Source organism: Pyxicephalus adspersus, chromosome 11, assembly GCF_032062135.1.
Source record: "Pyxicephalus adspersus chromosome 11, UCB_Pads_2.0, whole genome shotgun sequence".
In the NCBI taxonomy this organism is placed as follows: Eukaryota; Metazoa; Chordata; class Amphibia; order Anura; family Pyxicephalidae; genus Pyxicephalus; species Pyxicephalus adspersus.
In genome coordinates this window covers 40,848,499-40,875,127 of record NC_092868.1, presented here as the reverse complement: position 1 = coordinate 40,875,127, position 26,629 = coordinate 40,848,499, and the positions used below count along the sequence as shown (strand labels likewise).

At 38.1% G+C, this 26,629-nt stretch overlaps 1 protein-coding gene across 6 annotated transcripts in view; it reads left to right on the top strand.

Annotated features, from left to right (window-relative positions):
- RERE (arginine-glutamic acid dipeptide repeats) overlaps positions 1-26,629 on the top strand; it is a 199,129-nt gene that overhangs the window by 32,093 nt on the left and 140,407 nt on the right. The window contains exon 2 of one of the 6 annotated variants that reach the window (XM_072426381.1): positions 23,016-23,070. The exons of the other annotated variants lie outside the window; for them this stretch is intronic. The gene's annotated coding sequence lies outside the window, so the exon portion shown is untranslated. The remainder of the gene's footprint in view (positions 1-23,015; positions 23,071-26,629) is intronic. 6 annotated transcript variants of the gene reach the window in all.

Here is a 26,629-nt window from a genome sequence, read left to right as displayed (position 1 = left end):
CATGACAATACAGATCACCAACAATCATGAATTGTGATGTTGTAATGGATGTTTGTGTATAAACTCATGCGTTTTTGCAATGCACTAGTGGAAATTGGCTTTTACTGGCTGTTTGCTTGCCAAAGGAATGTGTATAAAAAAGGTAAAAAATATTTGTCGGGAAGTGACACAATACAAGACTATGATGTAGCGATAGAGCATACCCATATAGCACACATATAACAAGTTCCTGCACAAGGACCTTCTTGGCTGGATAACCAAGTTCCCATATTACTGAAATTATTTAAATACTACTGAAAATAATTTGAGGGGAATGGATTTATGATTTAGGCCACTGTTTGTTGCAGAAAAGGACAGAGGATGTCCCTTCTGCAATAACTATTTTTACCCGCCTGATTGCCACCCAGCTGCCAAATTTCATGCATGCGCAGCTCCGGGTTTGTTGCCAAGGTTCCCTGGCAATCCTGGCTTCCCTTGCTTGTGCCAGAACTGAATGAAGTCCTGTGCTGGAGTTTCATTGGCCCGAGATGGGTGAAGATTACGATATGGAGGGAAAGAAGTGAGAAGATGGCGTCACCTTTGATGGCACAGGTAAGTATCCGTGGGTTTAGTTCCGCTTTAAAATAAATGAAAACCTTTCCCCCAAGACACGTTTTAAAACATTAAGTAATCAAAGCTTTGGGCGATATTTCTAAAATAAAGTAGGCAATAAAATTGCAGGTTGTTGTGTGGATCTTCTTGCAATCATGATTTTAGCTTCTAGTTTAACCCTCAAGTGTTTTTATTTTTTTTTTTTCATCGTGGACATAGACATTCAATGAATCATGTAGGTCAATAGGTTACCTTGTGATCTGAGTGCTTGACAGCCATACTGACCTTGGTAATTGCATGAGTGCATGCCTATTCTCCTTTACTATTCTCCAGCGAGCACACATGTATAGGTTTGACACTAGAAACACTTGTACATGTCAAGGCCAGCTTGCCAACACACAGCAGAGGAGATATGATATATGTACTCCACAGAGCATGGAAGGTGATCAGCCTTGCTCCATTTTATCTTCTCAAAGCATGCAGTTCATGCAATCTTCTGTATATTATTCCTAAAATAGAAGGCTCTGCAGGGATTTGACTACAGACAATAATCCTGACCTCGCCATGACAGGTCTTGGAGCTGGGCTCATTGAGTTGTGCATCTTCTCCTCCCTCCTTCCCTTTGCTCATGACTTCTGCCTTTTAATGATCTGTGGAACAATATGTTCATACGTTACAAGTAGAGAGAGAGCAAGGGAAAGAAATTCCAGTCTGTATGAAAATCTTATTAACCTGAGCCAGCTCTGTTCTGCTGATGAATAGTGGAGATTAATTTCAGAATGAAACAGCAAGATGCAGATGTATCATGAATATAAAAGTATTGTTTCAAGAACAGTGAGAGGGGAAAAAAAGAAATGAATTATACATTGTAATATAGAGAGGCGGCTAGTTTCCTGCCTGACCGACATATTAAATAGTACTCAAGATGAGGCGATCTTATTGAAGAATAGAGGGTGTCAGTCAGAGAAACCAAATATTCATAGCTTTCCAATGTGATGGAAATCCTGGAAATATGTTTATGTATTTGTGTATATATTTAATTCATTGCTCTTTAGTGTATTTCTTGTCCAGTAATGGCCTGTCATTCCCAAAAATAATCTTGGGAGGGTAATTGGCCATCCACTCCAAGAACTCTTGGTACCCCTTTTCTTGTTGAAACAATTATGAGAGCTTTTCATGCTCACTAATGGATTTTTATTTTACGTTATAAAGAACAGAGCTTTGAGAGGTTTGCGACCCCCATGGTCTGTTTACCATTGTCTCATTAGCATCATTTTGACTTCAGTTTGATGCCAACAAGTTGTTATATCTCTGAATAGCAAAGATATGTAATTGCTAGTACAGCCCCCTGGCTTATCAAATGGGGCTTTTACTAGCTAAAGTAACAGTTTGATATGTTTGGGTAGGTTGATCAACTAAAGGAATGCAGACTGTTCTTTTTTACTTCTCTGGTGATAAAACCTTGTGGTACATGTCAACACCAAACCACAGTACATAGGATATGAATGTTGAGGACAAGTTATTCCAAAGTTCCCTTGCTTACCTGTACACTGTGTATGACAACATTGTGACTGACACGGGGGAGTAGGACGATACAGAGAGATATATGGTCGTGTCAGCTACATATTGCCTTTAGCCATCTTGTACTAATTAAAGATCAAATCAATTCTGATTGACTGCTACAGGTTATTAGCCTGCGGCAATCAGAACTCTGCTACTGATACTTTTCTGTATGTATAGACATTAAATAGGGAGCATAAATTCAGGAATTGCTTTTACTTATAAGGGTAAAACTTTTGACCCAAACTGTATGAATTATTGGATGTAGAGACAAGTCCTCTAGGACAGGGTAAATAGTTTAGAAAGGTAAACTTCAATGTGTGCAGCTGGATAAATGGATTATACTGTGTGATATTCTTTGTGCAACATTTAGAGAAAGGACAGAAAGGAATTTGTACAACTGGCTATGGGCATATGTTTTCAGTTTTGTTTTGCTATAGTTATAGAAATATTAAATTGTAATTGCATAGTTTCTCAATCCTTTAATCATATCCCATCAACAATTCATGTGCTGTGGATACCCAAACAGTTGCCTAATTTGCATTGCTAAGACACAAGTTACTTCTGCATAATAAAGGTTGCATGGTTCTTTCCTCTAGTTTAGTAAGGGTTTAAGGGACATTGTTATAAGGCATCTACAACCATATAACTGCAAGATACACACATAAGTGGTGGTAACAGACCAAGCACATTGTGTAAATTAGTTTTTATAATAAGTGAGCCACTAAAAAGACATGTTCAGCTTTTTTTGGAAAAGTACATTCTACATAAGTTTACCCTTTTCAAATATGGCTATCCTCTGAATCCTGAACAACAAGCTTTGATTTGTCCATGTGAAACCATATATGGAATATACATTCCAATGGATATAATACACTTCTATATTTTTGCCACCTTTCTATGTCTGAAAAATCTTCCCATTGCCAGTGGTAAGTGTCATTCCCATTGCCAGTGTACCTGCTAAAGAAATATTTAGAATGTTTGCTCTAGGTAACAATTCTGCTTCCATTTTGAATGTATTTCACAAGACCGGTTTTGTTTGTCACAGACGAGGTGCTGGAAGGCACCTGATATGCTGAGATCTGTATTAGCTGACAAAATGACCAGCGAATGGCTTATGAAGCATTTTCCAGATTTTTCCCTTCAGAATAACTGGCTCCAACAAAACACAAATACATAGTTTCACTGTGAAACAGCTCAAATGTTTTCCATATGCTGGTAATCAAGCCAGCTATAATAATCACAAGCCGATATACTGACATTTTTGAGCTTGACCAACAAATCCCATTGTCTGTCCAATGGCTTAGTTAGTAGACCCAAAATGCTGCCCACAAATGTCTGATATTCTGCCCCTGCATTGATGATAGGGTTAAATTTAAAAATGTATTTTTGATGCTCAGTCTGTCTCGCATATCCTGAAATTCTATCTCCCAACTCCCGGACAAGGCTGCATAATAAAGATAGATCCATGGTAATGTTAGAAACATCTTTTAAAGGATTTATAACAACAATCACTAAAATCTTGTGCAAGATTTAACATGTGACTTCAAAATCTTTTTTTAACTGGTTATACATATTACCTGATTATATCTGGCATGATGCTTGTTTGTTGCTGTAATCTGGCTAATGTATTTATACTGTAACGCTGCAGTCCTAGTGAAGAGATTTCCTATTACTTCCCATCATGGTAACAATTAGTTATACCTTAGCACACAGGGCAATTGAAAGAAAGGGGAGTCTTTCAAGTAAAGACCCTGGCAGCAATAAAAACTCGGGATTCAATCCTTTCCCCACAGGTCTGGGTAGAGTTGGCTTTTAGGTTTCTGTTTATGTTGATATTTTGTACCCAAAACTGTGCGATACGATAGCTGGTAAGCTCTGATTGTCATTAATGCGCAGTCAAATGCCCCAGTCCTAATTTCAGCCAACACTAAATCAATATAGATCTAAATAATCGACTCCTATATTGTCAGTAGGAGCAACGTGTCCGGTTTTGCAGTAATCATGGAGCTGGATGTCTGAGCTGCTTTAATTGTGTCATTTTCATTAGCTGGAGATTTTGAAATCGCTATGGGCTCAGCAGTAGCTAAGTGTGGCTAGTTATCATGTACTTAGCATAATGAAGGCCTCCCAGGGAAAGGCTTCTGCATTCATCTGCGAGAAACCAGTGTTTGAACAATGCGTCCCCTCTCTGGTGTTTGCAAAAGTGTGAACCAAATGAAACTCTACAGGTATTCACCTGTCTGGGCTCTCATTTTGCAACCACACAGCTCTGTGTCGCTCTCGGCTCTGATCGGCGGCCTAATAATCTTCTCAGCACCGCATGAATCTCTAATTTAGTCTTCAAGCTTTTCTAGGCAGGGTCTGTGTAAACAAAAGCCGGCTTCAGCGGTATATTGCATTAGATTTGGTTTGATCATGATTTCTACTAAAGATCAAGCTAGGAGCAAGCATCACCATCTCCCTCCCTCAGTGGACAGCATTTGACAGTTACAGAAGGTGTCTATACAGCCCCTTTCCCATCCTCCAGATTTTCCCAGGGGTAATTGGCTTTGACGGAGAGCGCTGGCTCTAATAATACAGCTCTGTGAGTTTGTGTGAGCTGCATAATGCTATCTAATGCCTGAAGGATTCTCTGCCCATCAATCTGTTTTCAGCTGGGAGCACATTTTTCCCCCCTGCTCCTTCTGTGACAGTTTATTAAAAGAGATACTTGCTACATTTACTGTGGTTTTGGTATCTATTCTGCCTCAGCTGTCACAGGTAAATAAAAATGCTCCCCTTGTTGTAGCAAGCTTTGCATTAAGGAAACGAACAGCATTAATAATCCAGACAGGTTCTTTTTCATACATTATGTGGGAGATGGAGCTCCTGCGGTGAGGTTGACAGAAGCTACTATATATGCCGTGCAGATATAAAAGGGTGGAAGGAAAAAAAAATACTTTGCCCTTCTGGCAAATTGTTCTCACTGTTTATTTATACAGCACCAACGGGGTCTGGAGCATGGAGTAATGGAGATACATATTATCCTTAATCTCATTCTAAAAGGACCCTTCGGAATGACAACATGTGTCAGCTGGAGTGACAGGAGTGTTTATATAGCGCCCAAGATAGTCACTTTAGCAGCTTGCGCTCTGTAAGATTGCTATAACTTATTTTTATTATTTATTTAATGGGCTTGAATGTGGTTTTAATGTCTGTTTTACATAGCCAATTATCTATCTAGAATATTTTGTTAACATGCCAAAATGCCATAGTTTTAAAGGTATATTTGAAATGGATCAGTATAAATTCATGTATGTTTAAAGCAGAAATTTAGCATTATCTTTAGTCTTACACAGTTTAGAGGCTCCTCTGACACTTTCCTGCTGCATCATATGGAACCCTCTTTATTTCCTGATAAATGGACATCTTGAATAATATATATACATATGTTATCACACTCAAATTCACACTCCCTGGCTTACCCTATTCATTTACTGGATTTCAGTTCTTTTCATCATGGAGGCTCACATGTGGGCATTGCTACAGCATTCTGTGTTCAATAAGCGATATACATCACCTTGCTGGCCCTTCCCACCGACAATCTGCCTGCACTGCAGAGACTTGGCAATTATGTTACTAGATATAAAATAGAGTATAAAAACACATTCTTACAATAGGCACATTCAAATTATGTTCTCTTTTATTACCATGCATTTTTTTAATGTTCCAAAAATTTACCTTTTATCCTTTCATTCATTAGGCATGTAAATATAGGGGTACTTTTTTAATCGCCCTTTTTCCCCAAAATGTACAGCCAAGCAGTTTCAGTTACACGGTTACTTGTATGCAAATGTGACGTTTTGTCAAAAGTCAATAGCTAAACCCTCATCCTTTATCTCCAACCCCTCCTTCAAGCCACCAGTGTTTGCTTATTGTCCTGCAGTGGGAATTGAAGCATGACAGTCACAGGATGTGTAACATGCTGATCTGGGTTGTTAATGCACTGCATAGTTCTAATTAATTAGCAGTTTCTGTAGACATTAGAAATGAAAAGTGTAGTAGTAGATCACACAAGGGAGCAGTATCCTATTCATGGCAAAAAATTTACACTCAAAACGCTATTTGGTAATGGTAACATACATAAGTGAATGGTTTTAGTTTTAATATGCCTATTCCCTCTGTGTTTTTACTGTTCTTGTAAAACCCTGTACAAAACATTTACAAATATTACTGAATGTATATGCACTTTTGTTTTCTTCTGAAATAAACCTCAAATTTAGATTGCAAGCCACCTGTTGCTAAATTCTAAACTTGCACCAGGTTATGTTCCCCTTCATTTAGTTTTATGTGCTATAATCTGCTTCCGGTACCAATTACATGATCGGTTGCTATAGAAGGAAGCTTCTTTCGATTCAATTTACCCAAATGTTGAACTCTGCAGACCTTTTCTATAGTAGCAGCTTCGCAATAGGAAGGGTTAAGTGTATTGCTAACAGGTCTGCTTGTAACCAGATTAGTGTAACCACTCAGACAAAACAAACTAAACAAATTCTTTTCATGTAATAGCCTGAAAGCATGTTTGAATCTGAAAAGCCAGCCAGTCTGAGCTATTTCTGTTAACTTGTATGTGTGGTGTGCCTGTGTTCTGAGCACAGTGGAAGGGGCGAATTTGTGGATTTCTGATACCGGGCATATAGCATAGTGTAGAATACGGAACATGGAGTCTGTGAGCCAATGGAAAAGATCAGCATGAAGGAGGATGTTAAACTACCCATTCCAATCTGTTTTCCAAGTGGGGAGTTAAGCCTGAAAGGTTGCAATGCTGTCATCTCTCTTCTTTAAAATGTATCCTCGTTCCTGGGTGTTTCCAATGAGATTTTGTGGTGTTATGGAAATTGTCCTGAAATCTAGTGTATGGATTTATGTCCACTGCATATACTATACATTTTAGCATTCCTTTAATTGTTTTACATAGAAATGGCACTAGCTTGTGATATTTTTCTATAGGTACCAGGATAGGGTCGGGAATCTACAGATGAAACAAGTATGAAATAAACAGCTCTGTAGTGCCAGTGCCTCCCTAAACAAGCCATATTTTATACTGTTGGGCACACCCCAACACTCCATTGTTCAGGGTAAATCTTGTTGCTGGTACATCTATCTAAGGCTGCGTACACACGTGCAATAATTGTCATTGGAAACGAACGATCCACGAGCGATCGTTCGATAATTAACCAAAAAAGTGCACAACGATGCAGACGAACGAGGAATCTTGCTGGAAACAAATGACTGTTCCAGGCAGATCTTATTGGGCAACGATTGTTCGTAATCTATTGTGTGTACGATCGTTCAGTGATCATGGATTGTTCTGAGATACACTTTCCCAAAGGATCATTCCCAGTGTGTACATATTTGGTGGATTATATTTGAACGATTGTATCATTACAGAATGTACAGAATTGTGCAGAATACGATCGTTCAAAATAATCATGGATTGTTCATTTTCAAACAATAACTATTTCACGTGTGTACGTAGCCATCAAAAACCACTAGGATGAGGTTACCAAACTATGGGGAAAGATTATTACACTCCTGAGCTTAACTGGAGAGATGATCTTCACTGCCACATGTTAATTATATATTGCATGCTTTTCTTGCTGTTGTCTAAATACCAATCTATGTACAGGGGAAAAAAGACAATAATCAGACTTTATCTGTGAAATATTGGCAAGCAGGTGGACAATGCTCAGGAACAAAGACAAAGCTATGTGGGAGTGACACTGCTTGATGACTGAGTTATCGATCAGCTGAATTGTATGTCTTCATATTATCTAAACCAGAGGCTGAAAAATCAGTTTGTCAGTTTTTTCCATGCAGAGTCTGACCTAGACACATCTAACCTATTTTCACAGTGGGCGTGTCTTTATTTATTAATCCATGATCTGCTTTATTGTTCTGGTTTTACATTGCATGGAAAATATAAAGAAGAAAGGTAGCGGTGATAGCTCATTCACAAGTCTGCATTCATGATGGCTTTTCCGGCACTGCTTTGTAGTTTTATAATATATAAATATGTGTGTGTATGTATGTATGTATGTATATATATATATATATATATATATATATCTTTTCATTTCACTTTAAATTGATCTGTGTATTGCCTTTGATGGGATCAAAAGTTCTCCAACACTTCTCCCTTTTGATTTTCTTTCAATTGCATAACAAACCCATGCACTGGAGCCTGTGACATACATTAAACATCCATTACTAAATGGCAAATTTCGGGTGTAGACACCTTTTATTATGTACATGGTGAGCATGTAAAATACCCTATTTTTTAGAAATCAAAATAGTCGTTTTGTCCACAAAGTCCGTTTATTTCTCCCCAGCAGGGTTTGCGGATAGAAGCCATAAAGCTTTTTCCCCCTCTATCAGTCTGGCATTAATATTGGGTATTGTAGCTGTCTGCAGAGGTCACAGTACAGCTGATCCAATGTGAATGCTGTACAATCTTGTTAGTAAGCACCGCAGCACAGGAAAGAGGATTACATGGATCCTGTACTCTATCATGTTTTTCTCAGCCTCAGAACCCAAATGATTTATCTCGGTAGCATCCAGTATCCACACAAGGCATTGTTTAACTTTTCCGCTGCCGAACCCTGTGATGCCTGTCGAATTCTGAAATGGCTTCTCAGCACTGTCATTCATCTCTTTGATTCCTCCTCCTGTGTGCTGTATATGGTTTCCAGTTAATTGCTTCAGGATCAGGCTTATTGGGTATAGCCATGCGTTAATGCACACAGACAGTCTTGCATGATCTCAACAATGTAAAATGGCAGCCAGCTGTGCAGAACGCAGTGGCGAATTGCACGGCCAGCCCTGCATATGTTGTCAGCGCTAATCACTCTCTTGCCGTGGTGTTTACATCCAGGCTCGTTGCAGATGAAAATAGGCCAGATAGTTATTGTCTGCTTGCTGAGCTTGGTTACACATGCAGGCATATCCATGTAGTGAATATGTGCAGTTGTCAGTATTGGTGTAGCATTTGTGCAGACAGCCACTAAACAAAGAGCCCTTAGAAAGAAGCTTTACAATTGAGGCTGACATGTCTGCCAGAGTTGATTATGTGTATTCAGCATCCATTCTCAAAGTATATGTTTGTCAATATCTGCTGACGGACTCGCCGTTATCCACCTATGGAAGTGTTCATTGAGTCAGTGCTTGACCTTGTGAAACCGGTGTCCACCCTTGTTTGATAGGCCACATTATTCTTTCATTCTAGTGTTTCCCTTTTATAATAAAAATCATTTGGGTTGCGCACTGCTATTCCATATGAAAAAAGATATGGCATATACCTTTTGTATATTGCTTTTTTTCAAAAAACTGAGTAAAGCCTGACTTGTAGGGTTTATATGTCTGTGCTTTAGGCCTAGTTTTAATGCTTCTTAAAGAGGCCATACCAGGCCAGGTCATTCTATAGGATGGTAATATGGTTATAGCCATGGGTATGTATTTTGGCTATGTCCACCCAGAAATTCATTTGCTTCATTCATTGGAAATTGTTGCAATACGTCTCCCTTTTGGGAGGTTTGCTTCCTCTCATCTTTGGATTATTTTGCATATTGTAATCCATTTTTGCTGCATTTTTAAATTTTACTACTTGGTTATTCCAGCAGTGGGAGTACAACACCAACACCATTCATACTGGCTTCTGCTGGCCAGGTTTGCTATGGGGAAGGACTAAATCATAAATCCATCAACTGATTTAATATCTGTGTGTGTGTGTGTATATGTATATATATATATATATATATATATATATATATATATATATATATATATATATATATTTCTCCAAAGCGAATGCTTTCTTGGGCTTGACTGCATGGGCATTATCCGTCTTGCAAACACGCCTACCTATCCTGCCACCACCTGGTGAAAACTGGTAGTGACACATAAGTGGTTTGTGTCTTTGTTCTGTTAGTCAGGCCAAACACTGGAACTAGGATCCCAAAACCCACTGTGTTCCGTAAGGGGATTGGGAGGTGTTATTAGAGTGGGTATATAGAGAACAGCATGTAGGCAGGGCCTTTGATGTACTGCCATGATACCCAACTATTAAAATACCTATGCATATGATTTCATCAGCTTTTCTGCAGCCTGTAATTTTAGACAGGTAATCTTGTAAACAAGTCACGGATTTATTTTACAGGCTCACACTTGTACTTCTCGTGCTAGGTATTGTGACTAGGAGCTTGTAATAAGTAATAATAATGCCTATTTAGACGTGTAATCATAATTGATTTACCTGTCAGCTAATGTAGTAATGAGCCTACATTTGTATTGATGATTCCCAAACAAGCAAATTTGGAGACGAAAAACCTGTCACAGGTGTAATAGAAAGAGCTGCTGATGTACTGGTTTCAGGCAGATTCCTTGTCATTGTCTAACAAGGCTAAAGCATTAGGTTATTCTCTGCCCAAAGGAATTGACTGTAGAATCTCATATATTCTGTCCCTCAGAGGAACAGTTATATTATTATAATATAAGTAAATATTGCTGATTTTTTTTCTGATTAAAATGCTAATGTATGCTCTTGTCTGTTCAAATGGTTGTCAGTTTCACACTGGTTGAATGACATGTAGAACCATTTATAAATATGTATAAACTCTGGTAATGTCTGCAGCATCTGAGTGCTCCTTTAATGTATTTTAATCTCGAGAAAATTAGAATATGCCACTATTCCCCTCCTTCAACTATCACATTTAGCTTTCGTCCTTCAGCCATCAAATGATCTTTTTAGCGTAGAAAGTTTTTGTGATGATAAAAATCAATAAGCCTGTTTAGGTGGGAGTTCTGCTTAAAGTGAAGCTTAATATTCTTCTTATTCTCAAATTTATATTATTCGTAAAGTGCACATACAGTGGTGAATAAAGATGTCTGTATTTTGAAAGGCCTCGGAATTCTCTGTCGTTCAGTTGTCCAATGTCAAAGCTAGCGATTCTGAGCCTTCCCAGTGGCTGGCACCCTTCTAGCTGCTTGGTTGGTCCCGTGCCCCCTAGTTCTGGTTCTTAAAGAAAGATTTCACAGCTGTCAGAAGATTTGACTAGTCCCTGCTCACTTCTGCCCCTATTCATTCTCTATGCCAGAAGAAACTACATGTATCAGTGGATCCCTGCCATGAGGAAGTGGTAGATGCATTGCAAACTCACCGCCACCCTTTTGCCTTGCATATCCTTAAGCCCAGGCCTAGGGTCTTCCCCAAGCAGAAAGCAACTTCAACAAGGGCAGCCTTTTGTTTGGCTGTCAGGAACCTTTTAGTAACCTTTAGAAGAAAATTTATAAATACATTATTTTTTGTGCACCCCCAGTACTGTACTGGGTAGGAAGAAGCTGTAGGTGGGTGGAAGCCTCTGTATTGTTACCCAGCTACTCCGTAACCACCAAAAACATCCGGTGGCCACTGAAAAGTGCTGGGTGGTGAGCCCAGCTAGAAGGGGCTGGGGAGAACACTGACCCCTGTGTATATAGTTTTGCTCATAGCTCTTTTATTGGGCTTTTGTATATCAGAAATGTCCTACTTGATGGCAGGTTATTCATATGATCAGTCCAGTATTTTCTAACCAGAAATGCTAAATTCCTACTTTTGCAGTGTTCCCCCCAGCCCCTGGATGCACCCACAGGGGCTGCCATCCACCTACAGCTTCTTCCCACCCAGCTTATTTCAATTTCTGGAGAGAATATGGTTTTGTATCCAGTTAGTCAAGTACAATGATCTCAGCAGGTCCGGTATACAAAATATAAGTATTATGGCTACCCTAATGCTTAGAATTGTTTTTATAATTACCCTATAATTGTTTTAGGCTTCTCACATTCACAGAATAAAAACTATATATCAAAGCCTTTTTATATAGATGGGCAGGCTTTGGCCCTAAAGTAGGATAGAGGCGTCCATTTGTTCTTTATCCAGAGAGTCTGTAGAAGGTGAAGCTTCAGTTTTCATACATAAAGAAGTCAAATCAGATACAGGATTTGTTGGAAAGCTACTTTCTTCCATTAAAGTAAAATACCAGACTGCGAGATCTATGAGAACGAATTGAACAGTTTCCTTTTCAGGTAAGCTGTGCATTATATAATTTAACCGGTGCACTTTAATGAAAAAGCTCTTTACTACTTTAATGTGTACATTCATTACATTTCCCCCCTTCCAGAATGGCTTATAAAATGCTTTTTCTCATTCAGTTTCAGGAATGGATTCATGAATTTTATCCTCTCCCTTAAACAGGCCGTATTATCTGCTGTGTGCACCTCAGGCACTTCTTGTCTTGACCGGCGCTGGCTGGCAGGAGGCTTAATATCACATTATGCCACTTTTCTTCTAATTTAGGAGATTATAAATGACACACATTTCTGGAGGACACCAAATATTTCATATGTCTATATTTAATTACTTATCGGGCAGCGCTTTTTGCACAGCCTGTGTTGGAATTTAGCTTTATTGCTTGAAATATGTTTCAGCATTATATAAACATTTGTAATAACATGCAATTTTTATTACACTGATTATCTTTGTGGCTCAAAATATATTTGTCATGAAAGTGAATTCCATGTTACCAGTAAATCTGGGCAAGTGAATAATTTAAAATTGAGGCAGGTAAATATATTTTTAATGATTATCAGTTTAGTCCCCCGACATTTTAGATCTTTCTACTACTTGCACATTGTATTTTTCTTGCTTTATATGCTATAGGAAGGGTGTTTTTCTTTCAATTCTGGGTATTTTATAGGTTAAAAAACCACATTGGCCATTTTTGTTTAGATATCTGGCAGGACATATTGCTAAAGGACTTCAGGTAACAGCTACACAGATGCTAAATCTGTTCCCAAAATTGCCAATGTTGTTTAGGCTTTATCATCTGTATACAGATTAAAACTTTAACATCGAACCTCTTACCGGTCTTCATTCTTGTATTAAATGTAAGAAAGCATTATCGATCTTCCAGCTGTTGCTAATTATAGGTCTCCTTTCTGTTGGCACGTTATCAAAAGGGATTTAAATTATGGATATTTAATATCTTTGTGGTTTTAATCCTGAGAACATCTTTTGGTGGCATGCACACCCAAATGTCTTTTCTTCTAAATGTGTTTCATGCTATAGCAATATTTTTCCTGTGTCTGAGAACCCAAAACAGTGAGAGATCCAAATGCATGCTAATGCGGCTGCTTCAAACTGCAGTTAATGAAAAGACATTTGGTTTACCATTATAGTTGGAAAGCCAAGCATGGAAATAATTGAGCAAGATACAACAGTGCATATTTATGAGATTTACACTGTGGCAGTGGAATAAACATGGAATAAAAGAATAGATTGCACTTAAGCTAGAGGATTTTTCCCTTTATTTAATCTTGTGGAAAAAGCTTCCATTTCTTTAAAGGACAATAATTCTAATAAATCTTTATACAAAAGACTAATTTAACTGTCTTACAGTTCAGACGAGTCCTTTCTGTCTGGTGACATGATAGACTTCAGTCTGGTAACCCTTGTTCAGCTGTTTACATTGTCTGGTAGAATATATTCCATCTAATAGGATAACATTTTCTTATTTAGACTTATTAGGCCTTATCCATCAAACTGTGTGGCCTTTATTCCAATATTATCAATTCAAAATTCTGTAGAGGTCTTGTCGGCATGCCCTGGGTTCAAGCACCCATTACTTGGCTCCGTAATTGTTCTACCAAATTGTATCTTTTAAAATGTCTTCTGTATGGAAAGGTTCCAAGTAGTTGAGGAATTTCCAGATGATTTGAAATAAAAGTTTGATACTGAAAATATTTATATGAATTTTTCAGTGCCGTAAAATTGGACAGAAATAGCTTGACCTAGGTCACAAGCATTTCTAATTATGGGGCAGTCTAAATTGTAAGGTGTCAGGGAACATTTGTTTCCTTCAGCAACATAACGGAGCTCAAACTTTGGGCACCAACTCCTGTTGGACGTTTATTGGCTTTACTGGCTCCTTGGGCTTGTTGGTCAATGGCTTGGCCATTGAAAAACACTGCAGGCAGCTTTTGCAAGCTACTTTATATTTGACGCTGCTCTGCTTTACAATGTAAGGCATTGTGTTTGATTTCTTAATATTATTCCTTTCTGAACCGACCCCTCATTTTTATATCCTGTCTTTGGTGGCCAGTTTTGCTATGCTTGCCTGTGGTCGCCTCCTGCTTATGTTTTTTTTATTATATTGGGGATCCATAGTGCACACAAACACACTACAGAATGCCGTTAAGTGTGAGCGGACCCACTGAAGATGCCCTGATTGTAAAGTACAACTGAAAAATGTAATGCACAAAATGCTGGCTAGTGGCTACAGCTTAATATGTAACACACTGTCAATGATTTTAGTCCTTTAAACAGAAAGAAACCAGTATCTTTGTATTAAATCCATGGAAGTCATTGGCCTCCTGAGTCTTTTAATATCCAAGACGAACAAATGGCTTGTGTGGATAACTCTGGCAGCAATGGCTATTGATAATAAACAATTCTTTATGAAAAGTCATGTTGAACTTGATGGTGATCTTGGTCGCCTTAAGAGGTTACTTGGTGGAAAGATGTTAATATTAGGTTCTCCCTCTCCCTTGTTACAGGCAATCAACAAATTGCTTAAAAGGATAACTAATCCTAAAAGCAAAAGATTTTTATAGCTCACCATTTTCAAGGTTTGGTGACTGTGTTCATTTTCCTTCGCAGGACTACCAAGAACACAAAATACCCTCTGTTCCTACATTTATGCTGAAGAGACCACAAAAACACTTATTTTACTAGTCCCATCAGCCAGCCATGTGATGGGTATGAACAAAGCTTAGGCATATGAGATCCAGCCTGTATGACAACTATAGCTTCTTCCATATATACAATGGAGACATGAAATTTAGTCTTGAGTGATTTGAATTGTTAGGTGAAAATTGAGGGAAAAGCCTGCAATAAATTGAATGAAGCAGCTACGTTTTAAGAACGAGTAAGTTGCTTTAAATGTAAACATATAAAATATTTTTTTTTTTCTGGGTGTGGATATGCTTTACAAAAATGGAATTGTTAACACTACCTTACATGTTGGTTGCTTTCTTTGTAACTGGACAGTAAACAGAGGTATACCAAGTCATATTTGTAAATCTTCCTTCTGTACCTCTCAACATACACCTTGTTGGAGCTCGATCATTGCAGCACAGCTGATTGGGCTGTCCAAGCTCCTTGGGCTGCTTCTTCCTCTGCTGTTATGAGGTCAGCATAAGACTGATAACTCAGCATGTTTTGTTTAAAAAAAAATACATTTGATGATTTAATAATAAACAATAAGTTGCATTTGTGTCTCTTAACTTCCCCAGCAGTTCAGCTGTAAATAAAAATTGTAAGTCTGTTTTGTGCATTGTTTCTTATTGAGAGGTAAGGCGCATGAATTAATAAATAGGGCTTGGCAACTCCTTGTTTTCAGGTCATGTCCTCCCTTCATCCTGGATCTAAGCCAAGTGGTGCTTGTTGTCCAATGCAAATTTAACATTGCGTGGGTGGTTAGCAAGTTTGTGGAATGCAGGGACAACATGACCTGTGATCATGTTTAGCTGGTACTGAAGGTTTTTTTCAAGACCTCTCTTGTAACTAGTAACTATTTCACTTTGGCAGATAGATTAGATGACCTGTAATTTGCTTGGTATATATATATATATATATATATATATATATATATATATATACATTTTCAAATACCTTTTTTTCTGTAGTTGTTGTGGAACTTTAACCTGTTACATATGGTGTTTTCTGTAATTTATATTCAGAACCAAGTGTGATTTGATTTGAGCTTTTTTTTTTTTTTCCCAAGGAAAGCCATGATTTACCGATAACTTATGACCATGTAATACCCACCATATTTGTATGCATTCAGCCCTCTGTAGATCCGATTTACTTTAAAACCTTTTCTAAATGTGCAGGTCTAATTTCAGAAAATGTACTTAGATTTTCCTGCTGTTTGTAATTACTTTGTGCCCCATAGACTGTCTCGGTCATTGTGTCCTTTTCTGCAGAGAAATAAGTAAAGGTTGCAAAATGCCCAAGCGGTTTATTTTTTCCTCCATTTTCTGAATCGGTTTATTGTGGTCTTGGCAGCACCAAATACCCAAAAAAGGGTTTAAATACACCTTGTGTTCTTTTCTTCTAGTAGGGTGAATGAATGAGCATGCACACCTTACACCAGCATGCCTACAGATGTGAAGTGTTTATCTTGTAATACACCCGGGAATCTAATGACTGAAAATGAATCAGACACCACACTGAGGAACCTCGCTGGCAGAATCCTGCATTAGTCTGCCTATCGTGTGCTAAAGTGCAAGTGTCAAGTCATAGTCACAGTTTTATGATGATCATTTATTAGAGTGTAAGGCGGACTCTAAATATCTCTTCATCCCTTCCTATTTAACCACAGATAGTTGGTAAATATGTACAACAGGAACAGTTTTTCCACTTTTCATTAAGAAGGAACAAAGTAATTGACTACACCAGTTACTACACAGACACTGGCCATGTAGCAGCAGGCACTGCTATGTTTAGGGATGGGCGGATGTTTCCCCTCCTGTCACTCTCTTAGAAACATCTGCCCCCACCTATGGGCTCCCCATTCGGGTCTGATCAGTAATGAAATGTAGGTAGAGTTTTGACTTCAGCTTTGTTCTTTACAAAGCTGAATCACCAAGCGATTGGTTAAGCCTGTGTGCCCATTGTTATAATACATTTATACATTCTTGTTTGAAGTGAATGCAGGCTACTAAGCTTGTTTAATGTAAAAGACCCTATGATCAATGCTTAAAAATGCATTCTTTGTTATGAATGGAAGCAAATTTAGCTTTTTCAGGCGATTTATACCCCACGGCTTATTGAGGGTAGGTTTGCATTTATGGCGCTATGATGGTTTAGATAGCGAAATGATATACACAACATGGGGATCTCTCTGGTGAGAAGTACAAAAGATAATAAATTTAGGTTTTAGTCTGATTTCTCACTTCGCACAGCCATTGTTTTGCATAATTGCACAAAAAAATCGCAAGCACAGCAGGTGGTTTTATTAGAGCATTCAAATAGATTCACTAGATAGCAAATATTCGTATGACTGACCTTGATATTCTAAATAGGACTGCATTCTTCTTAGGTAGGTCATATTGGCTTACATTTCCTAATTTTTTTCAGTGTCGCATTTTGTCCATTTTATCTTTTGGTGAACATCCATCTATATTGTTCCGATTCGTCTATATTACATGAGAACCAGTAAGGATTGATTTGTAAATAGTTCATGAGCAACCTATTGTTAGGTCCACCTTTTGTTAAGTGCTAAGATATTATACATGCGTAACTTCCCAGAACAAGCTTAGCATGTAATATCCCTACAAGACCACACACACCACAAGACCATACATTCATCCAAAGGCTCTGAGATCAACCAAATTTTAGACTTCAAGATTAGTGTTAGAATCTGTGTCAGATTTTTAAAGCTGTTTGTCCATTCACAAAGCTTCCTATGATATCTGGACAAGAGCAAATGTTACCAGGACAGTCAGGTACAAGCAGCAATACACCCCTCCCGTGTTTGGAATAAATCCATATATAGATATCTATAGATATTGAGTACATAACACAACCAAGGCTGCCATGTCTAATCTTGTGAAAATGTTAGTTGACGTTTCTGATTTTGCTCATCTCATACTTGTTCAAGATTAGTAATTCAAAGAAGTTGACCTAATATGCTGAAGTTTGGGTTAGCTAGTGTTTACCAGAATTATTGCTTAGCAGTTGCAGCTTTGTGTTTCATAAGATTTTTCTCTTTTTACCATACTGCTTCTTTCTCTTTAATAAATAAATTAAACTTCACCCAATGGGTCTATTAGACTTAAACCTGGAACATCAGGTACAAAGCGTGAGAGAGCATAGTCTGATGTAATTTTCAATCCCTATTTAATGTACAGCGCTGCGTAATATGTTGGCGCTATATAAATCCTGTTTTAATAATAATATTAATGGATATGAAAGCAGTGAGTTATACAGATGTCCAACTTCTAAATTTGCGGTTAACACTGAAAAATCCATTTTTTTCCCCCATTTTTTAGAATTCCTCACTTGTATGTTAAACTTGAACTTCATTTACATTTTTATTGTCTACTGAACATTAGCGGACAATGAACTTTCCATGTGTATGACTGGGGAGTTCACTCTGAAGTTGAATCAATGCTCAGTTGATTTGTTTCTAAAACTACGTACACATGTCAGATTTTTATCGCCCGATAATCGGCATCGGCCAATTATCGGGCGAAAATCTGCCGTGTGTACAGCCGGTGTCGTGTCTCGGTCGTCCGACCTACCTGCCGGATCCACGGACGATGGACGACAGCCGATCCTAATGAAAGGGAAGGGGGAGAGCGCGCAGCAGGGTGCCGCTCCGTCGCTCTCCCCCTCCCCTCTCCATAGAGCATGAACGGTGCTGTATGTACAGCACCGTTCATGCATCGTGCAGTCTCTTGTCGTTGGAAAGGATCGTGAAGGATCCTTTCCAACGACAAAAATTGGAAGTGTGTACGCAGCTTTAGAGTTGAGGATATTGTCAGATGGATGAGTTTTGCTTTACTTTGGATTACACTGAAACAGTTAAGTTTGTTACAATGTATTCTGCTGGTATTTTCCCACTGAGCACCTACATGTTGCATGCAATGTTACTGACCTATTCACCCCTTAAAGTCACTCTCTGGAAACAAGTTCAAAGCTTCATAGTTAAAAGCTTGCAAAAAAAAAAAGTGTTAGAGCTTTTTAAACCCAAAAGCAAAGTTTTTGATATGGTTTACTAGTACTTAGGTCTCTCCCTCCCTTAGAGTTGAATATGTTGGTGGGGCAACCTAGGGTGACAATACAGTTTTCTCCATGAAGTACACAATTGGTGTTGTCACTCAGACAGGAAGTGTGTTACTGGGCAGGGCCATTGGGTGAAAATATAGGTAATAAATGCAGCTGCTGTTGGACTTCTAAGCTGCAATAAATTAAAGCAGGGGGCTTAGAGTATATTAGATCTGGAGGGTAAAAACGGGTCATTTGAAATGTAGTGTTGTAGTGAAGCGTTTTAAGTCACCCATACACATTCTGAAGTGTATGGGTGACTTAAGACATTTCTCTAGGGTTAACATAAACCTTTACGACCCACCAATCCTTAGGCCAACTGCTGGCATGAATTTAAAGCAACTCTGGCCCGGTCTTTTTCCCTAGCGTGATTCTTCCTTGGGTTACCATGCCTCTACTGGAGTGTGAAATGCAATGAAAAGGCAAAATCTTTTCTACCCTATTACTGATTTTTACTTCCTGTCTGGTACAATGTGGTTCAATACAATGTGGCTCTGAAGTTTAGGAGAAGTTTGAAAGGGCACCAAATTATGATCCTAAAAATCTTTATATCCAGCACATCTGATTTTGCCTATCTTTCTTTATTACAGCATACATGAACAGCCAAACAATTGCAGCAGCTTTGGTTGCCTGAACTATTTTATTGACTACACCCCTCCCTTCCCTTTCCTCCCCCTTCTCTTTCCTGCTTTAGAAAATTGATTTTGGATAATGTTATCCTCGCGTGTACGGCATATATCAGTTCAAGGTTTATTTGTCCTGGTGGAAACCCCATGCCTGTCAAACTGATTGTCCTGACCTTCATCACATGACGAGCAGCAGAAATCCTTCCAGTATTTATTCCATCGCCACCTAATAAAATACTGGAGACTTCTTCTTTGTTTATTTTTTTCCCTTCTTCTATGCGCTTTTCATTTCAGGCATTCTCATTTCAGAACCTTTAACCTTATGATCTAAGTCTCGCTGACACTTTCTAAGCTTACAGTCATAATGGAGAAAAAAAAAAAGAACATTTCCTTAAGGGATTTGTTGTTTCTATGGCGGTGCTAATGGTTTATTAATAACCTGGCAGCACAAACATGGAACATTTTTATTGATGAATCGCGGCTATTAAAATTCAAGAGTTTGGCTGTCAATACTTTATCCAACATGAGATTTGTGTGCAAAGCTAAAAAATGCTCCAATAATGTGAAGATTTTTTTTTTGCTGAAAAATGTATTTTGTTAATGATTTATATATCTTAATAGTTTTTCAAAAGAAATAGGAAATCGCCAGTTTATGAATCATAGGTTCACACGTGTAATCCATTTTCATAACTAGCATGTAGGGAAACTGTGAGTTTCTTGATTGTAGAAATGTATGTTGTAACAATTCAAGCTTCTTGAATGCTTTTTAGGCGCTTTAGATGTATTGTAGTGATGAAAATAAGAATTAAAACTTACATAAATGTTAATATAAAGTTGCATAATGGTTTACTCAGCTTAGAGAACATGTGCCTGCTGTGCAAAGTCATTGGCTGCATGATGGCAGAACTGCCCATTTAGTACTGTTAATTATTTTTTAGAATTAATATTCATTATTTAGTATTTATAAAGTGCTTTACAAAGTCCATAGTCATGTCACTAGCTGTCCCTCAATGGGGCTCACAATCTAGTGTCCCTACCATAGTCTTAAGTCCTTAATACAGTCTAAGGGCAATTTTGGGGGGAAGCCAATCAACCGAACTGCATGTTTTTGGAGCACCCAGAGGAAACCTACTCAAACACAGGGAGAACCTGCAAACTCCATGCAGCTCTTACAGTGCCAATGAAAAATACCCCCCCCCCCCCCTTCAAAACCAAACTCTACTGACTACTAAATAAAAAAACGGACTATCTACCACCCCCCCCCCTTTCATACTGCTCATATTTTGTCATGGGCCAATAAATCAAAGTAGATTTAATATAATGATTTACTGGGACTAAGTGTGATATACTGCTTAATGTTAAGTTAAAAATACACTCTGCAAAGTTATTTAAAAAAATGTACACCTTCTGGAAATGAGTAAACAGATGCACTTTTGGCAGGAAGTAAAGCCTTAGGTCTGTATAGGATGGTGCACATCTCTGTACCATGCAGTTGTTTTTGTGATCAGAAACCATGAGCCTGTATATCAGAATCTGGCCATGTGAAGCTAAACAGTGTTAATTGGGATTATGTGAAACAATATTGACCCCTTTAGGGTAGGAACACATGGTGAATCTTGAAAGTGCACCTAAACGTTAGAGTGAATCCAGCAGGGTTTTTGTTTTTTTAAATAAAACATGGTAAAGATTTGGAGTGATACAGTAATGTGGCATGCAAAGAAACAATGCCAAAGAAATTTAAGTTACACACCCTTGTTACACCTCACGTTCGTGCTAAAATAAAGAAAACACAGCAAATGTATATTGGGAAAAGAATGTGTACAGACTGATGGTTGGATTATTTATGAAGCATATAATGAAAGGTGTTTATAGGTTAGAAGACAAATTTTTAATCATTCCACGATTTCTTTATTAGAATTGCTCCAGGGAATTCATTCAATTATTTTTGATTTTTTTTTATTTTCTTGCAAAGATATTTGTAGGCTTGTCTCCTGTCTGGCTCCGCAGTCTGGTAGGAATGTGAATCCCCAGACTGCCTGAACAGTCTTACAAATGTTTTGGCAGGTTAAGTGGTTTAAATATATATCTATTTTTATGGCTGCAACTCCACCTTAACTGGGTGATCAATTTAATGGTTTCTGTTTACAGGGATGGGTTGGTTAGTGTATACCTTCATGTGTGTGACTAAGAAACAAATGATGACTCCATGTCACTGGTGGTATGTATCCCACATTCCACTAGATGGCATATTTGTGCAGTAAATTTTCCTTTTCCTTGAAATAAGATCACAGGGGGTGTAAAGCACTTGGACATGAGAGATTCTGAAATGCAATGAGTATTATATACAGTGTACCAGCAGGTGGATATTCTGGGAGGTCAAGTTTAACAACATTGCTGTATTGTTTCAGGAAATATATATTATAATATATATATATATATATATATATATATATATATATATATATATATATATATATATAAAATCTGTCTACCTATTACTAATTCATGTACTCCTTTTCAGGCAGACTTTATATACTGTTCAGGGCTGTGCATTGTTTTCCACTCCACTTCCATGGTGCATACTCAGATCTGCTACAAATTTGTTCTCCAACAGGCGATAAGTTAATTGGCATGGCCTGTTTCCATTTGTAATGTGTTTATCATGGTTACTTATAAAACTTTTTTTTTTTCCATTTCTTTTCTATATTTTTTTGATTTTTGGACACAGTTATGAATTTAAATTGTTTCAAAATGGCAACCTGAGTCTATATATTTAATTTCACTTGCAGTATGAATTCATAGCACAGCCCTTTTTCTAAATGCCCATCAGATCTGCTCCTTGTATCCCTATAGAACGGTGTAGCTGCTGAAGAGCAATAGAATGACAACCCCGAGTCTGCTGATATCACATACAAGATGGCAGCACCCAGCAGCAATCTTGGGGCTTTTGAATGTCTACACAAGGGGGTTTGGACCAATTCTGCTGCATGTACAAAGTTGTGCAAATGAACAGTAACTGTCAAAATACTGCGGCGTACTTGGGCATTATTGGGCTGTAATAATTATACATTCTCTGAAATTGTATTTTTAGTAATTTTATTTTGAAGCACTTTGTTTTGTGTCTTTTGTACTATTGTATGTTTTATAAAAAAAGACACATGGCAGCTTGGTGAACTTTTGTTGCAAAGGGTTGTATGCATTTACCCTGCAAGTATTGTCCGCTTATGAGCTTTAAAGTGGCTTGCTGCCCTTAAATATACATAAAACCATGATGTGACACAGCTTGAGTTCACTTCAAAAGATGTGGTTATTTTTAAAATCTGTTTCAGACTTCCTGCTTCTGAGGTTACTCTCCACTCCAGGGATGGCCATATGGTGACATGGGTATGTGAATGTGTGTGCTTGCCTGCTTGCTTTGGCTTCCTTCCTGTTGTCCGTGTGCCTTAACCCATTTGCACAGCTTGTCTGTTTAAACCCAGGGACACCTATTTGCTTTTTAATTTTGTGACATGTAGCAAACAAGACATGTTCCTAACAAAGCTGTAATTGGATGTTCTGTATCTGCCATGTGTTGAAGGGGGAGGAGGGCTATACTGGAACGATTTGTCAGGAAGCATTTGGCAATAATTTTCCTGAATTTGTAAGCCCAAGCATGCTTTATATTACAAAGTTTAAACATACCATACTACGCTGTACTGGGGATCATATTTTCCATTTCCAGTCTCATTACACTTAAGTGGAGGAGAGCAGAGGGGCCAGATTAAGTGTGGCTGTTTCATTGTTTTCTAGGCACGGACAGACCTTAAGTGTTTTTACTCAAACTGACATCAGCGATTGTGGTTTTCATTTAAAGGATCTCTAAAAGCACTCTTTAGATGTTTTAGGGTAAAAAAAAAAGTTTTTATTTTTAATTAGAGTGCAATTTTTGAGGCTTGGAGTTCAGTATGGTTTAGCATTGATCTTTCAGGGTTAATAAGGTCAAATTAATAGAGTGCACAAAAATAATACTGATATTTACCCTGCCCCAACCATGACTCCAAAAATGACCATTACCTGACCCTTTAGTTAGACCTTAAGGTCCTCACAATGGGTCTTTCTGCATTAAAGCTTGGTGATTCAGCCAACCTTGAATGGAGTTCTTCAAAGTAATTTGCTATTTGTTAGCAAATGTTTTCAATCCTGGACCGGATCAATTCCCAGTTTGCTGGTTCACCCAGCTTCACTGAGGAAAATGTATCTTTCCCAGCCTGGGGAGCTTTAATAAATCAGGCCCAATGTGCGGTGCAGTTTAGTGTGTTTCAAGGACATCAGATCTTGCATAGAAAGCAATGTCATTGTTCCCACCCATGTGTTGCACTACAGTGTGTTTCTGATGCACTGTTGCATATGTTTCTGTTTTTAGTGTGCTGCCCAATTCAGTATAATGGGGTCAGCATCACTACAGACCATGCAGGCGGCTGTGTATTGGGGTATAACGCATGCAGTACACTTATAGTGCAAATACAGCCAAACTTACTGCAACCCTGAACTATTCAACCCTGAAAGTTGCTTCTCTGTTAAAACCGAAAGCTTTGACCCTAACTTTGGCCTTTAGTTAAATCCTGTACCTTCAGCTCCGCTGGACCACACCTACTTCATGTGGTGCCAAATGCTACCAATTTTAGACACCTAATGCTATTTCAGTTTACAGTTGTAACTGTTCTGTGAATTGATGGCTGGCATGAGGGAAGGTGGGTTAAGATATGAAAGTGTTCCAGGCACCAGTCACCAAAGTGGAGATATCGGCTTTGAATCTCAGAGCTGGCATGAAAGCTGCAGAGCTGCACGTTCCTTACTGTACTTACTCCCCCCGGGCTTGGCATTCACATGGCACTACTTTACAAACCTTTTACCTATGCTACTGTTGTCATTTGTGGTTTTTTTTTTTTTTTTTTTTAATTTTAGATTTTTGTCTGAAGTTTCCCTTTTAAAGGGTTCTGTCCTTTTTAAATACTGAGCATGTATTCTTCTTTTGGCTGCGCCATTAGATCTAGTTAGTTCCCGTCCTTCACTGTGACATTGAGCATTGTGGCCTCTAATATCTATTTTTTTTTTTTTTTTTTCTAAGCGACTAGTACTCTTCATATGTTGTGTGTCTTATGTTACCAGCAATCTAGTCTATCTACATGAGGACAAATCCTGCAAGATATGGTTAGATACAGGTGTCCAGGTAGAGGTCATGAACTTGTTGATTTTTGTTTTTTCTTTTATCAGCAGACAAAATGGCTGACTCCAGTGTATGTAGGCAATATATTGCCTGCAGCACAGTTCAATCACACCTCATATAGAAGAGCAGCTCCAGATCCATCAACAGCAGTACTCAGATACTGACTGTAAATCAGGTCATTGCAGCCTCGGGCTTTTCTGTTATGCTGAACTACAGCTCACAGCTGACAGGCCTTGCCAAGAACTGTGGTTTGATTGCTAGAGACCAGACAGGCAGGCAGGCAGCAGTTTCAGAAGAACACTGTCCCCTTTACTTTTTGATAGATGTTGTGCACCCTGAATATTTGCATGGAAAACCATATATGCCTAAGGGTAACTGGCCCTTTCTTTGCTTTTGTTTGCCTTGAAATAATATTGATTTTATTTTTCATTTGTTTTGTTCTGTATCATTAACTGTTGTAAAGTAGTACAAGGATAATCCTAGATTTGCAAGCACATGTGTGTATTTGTATGTAAATATATATATGTATGTAAATATATAAATATATATTAAAATGTAGATAATATGTGCATATAAACACTTAGCTCACTGTTCAAAAAAAAAAAAAAACCTAATTAACTTTTTTCTATTAACTATTTAAGACACTTTTCAAACCTAGGGTTATAACTTAGTTATGTCTCTAAACATCTCTTGGAGTGCTATATTGGCTGAAGAATCTTCAATATACACCCTACTTTGAGGTGTCTGATACCTGCTGAGGTTCTTACCTATTGCCCACTACAATAAGACTGCCAATTTGGTGCTGTAACGGTTGTCAGGGGGAGTCATGGTGTTCAGAAAGGAAGTGTCAGATGTTGAGAATACTTTGGACATCCTTTAGATGTCAATGAATAGGTAAAAAGGGTCCTTTAAAACTGTGGTGGAAAACTCCAAAGATGGCCGCTCCCAGGCGCATATCAAACTTATGTCCTGCGCCCAGGCGGCAAATTTCACCGCAGGTTAACCTGTATTATAAAGCTTATGAAAGTTGCAATGATCTTTTTTTCCCCTGCTGTTAAACCTTTTTACATTCTATAGAGATTTATACTAACTGCTACCAACAGACAGGAGCAACAAAGATAGGGGCGGCTTTTTGCTTAGAGAAGCATAAAGTATGACAAACAGTATTTCCGCACAACCATTATTTAGGATTCTTTTTAGGCTTTATCCTTTTTTCTTAAATACTATTAAAGTTAAATATCAAACTATTTTAATATTTTCTGTTCCTTATCCCTACACCCTAATCATGCCATCACTGTATTCCAGAAATCAAAAGCAAAAGTGCCTGGGATATACCTCCTGATCGCTCGTAGAGTGCTGTGGAGATATAAGAACAAAATGTGCCTAGGCAACGTTAAATATATGTAATTATATATGTAATATTCCTGTGTGAGATCAGGAATATACTGAAGTTTCTTGGTTATAATAAACTGTGTGTCCCTGTTGATCCCCGACTAGAATTTTGGTTGACTTTAATTCCCATTGGATGTGCAAGTATATCTTACGTGCATTCTTCACCATAGACTTTCACTCTCGCTTTGGTGTGTCTGTGAAGATGCAACCCAACGCCTTTGTGCATCAGTCTTTGTTACATATCAATTATTTGTATTAAAATTTGGATTTTTTTTTTTTTTAATATAATGGTGTTAAAAGCTTAACAAATATCTCTGAGGTGACCCAAAGCCCTTATTTGTCTGT